Raw genomic sequence first — 1,139 nt, 5'->3', positions numbered from 1 at the left:
ACGTGCATCTTCTGCAACAACTGATATGATCATGCGAGTTTTCTCCTTTAGCCTGTCATAGGGAATTGCTTTGATTTTCCAATATTGACCCAGACTTGCATTCCTGGAATAAACTCCACTTCATCGTGATGTATAATTCTTTTTTTATGTAAGAATTGCAGGGACGTCCGGGTGGTTCAGTCAGTTAAGCGTCCGACTTTGGCTCAGGTCATGATCTCGTGGTTTGAGCCCCATGTCAGGCTCTGTGCTGACAGCTCAGAGCCTGCAGACTGCTTCAGATCTGTGTCTCTTGTCTCTCTCTGCCCTCCCCTACTCGTGCTCTGTCTCTCTCTTTCTCTCAAGAATAAGTAAACATTAAAATAATATTTTTTTAAGAATTGCAAAGATTTGTTGAGAAAATTTGCGTGTAAGATCATGAAATATACTGGTCTGTGTTTTTCCCTTTTTTGTACTGCCTTTGTCTGGTTTTGTTATTAGGGTAATATTGGCTTCACACAATGAGTTGGTGGATGTACTGTCCTCTGCTATTTTCTGAAAAAGACTGTGCAGAATTAATACTAATTTTTCTCAAGTGTTTGGGAGAATTCTCCAGTGAAATGATTAGGGTCAGATTTCTTTATGAAAGCTTTTAAATTACAAATTCAATTTTTAAAATAATTATAGGACTATTCATATTTTCTCTTTTGTATTGTGTGAGTTTAGGTAGCTTGTGTTTCTCAAGGAATTGGTCTGTTTCATCCATGTGTTTGAATTTATGTCGGTAGAGATGTTCATACTATTGCATTACTGTTCTTTAAGGCTGAAGGAGTGCTCGCTTCGGCAGCACATATACTAAAACTGGAATGATGCAGAGAAGATTAGCAAGGCCCCTGTGCAAGGATGATACACAAATTCGTGAAGCTTCCATATTTATGTTAAGGGATAACAATATATTTGCTTTCATTACCATTATTTGATTTTTTTTCAACAACCGGTAAAATCAAATTTAATGCGTAATAAAATGATTTCATATTTTTCAAAAAAAAATTTTTTAAAAATAAAGGCTGAAGGATCTGTAGTAATATCCCCTGTTTAATATCTGATATTGGTCATTTGTATCTTCTTTTTGTCTTTTTCAGTCTTGCTAGAGAGGATTGTCA

General features: G+C 35.8%; 1 non-coding gene across 1 annotated transcript; it reads left to right on the top strand.

The window, feature by feature from the left end:
* The first annotated feature begins 807 nt into the window (after positions 1–807).
* LOC115507912 lies at positions 808–913 on the top strand. The gene has a single exon (XR_003966835.1). It is a non-coding gene; the product is annotated as a U6 spliceosomal RNA (small nuclear RNA).
* The last annotated feature ends 226 nt before the right edge of the window (positions 914–1,139 follow it).

The sequence above is a fragment of the Lynx canadensis genome, chromosome X (assembly GCF_007474595.2).
Source record: "Lynx canadensis isolate LIC74 chromosome X, mLynCan4.pri.v2, whole genome shotgun sequence".
Classification (NCBI taxonomy): Eukaryota; Metazoa; Chordata; class Mammalia; order Carnivora; family Felidae; genus Lynx; species Lynx canadensis.
This window is presented reverse-complemented; position numbering and strand designations above follow the sequence as displayed.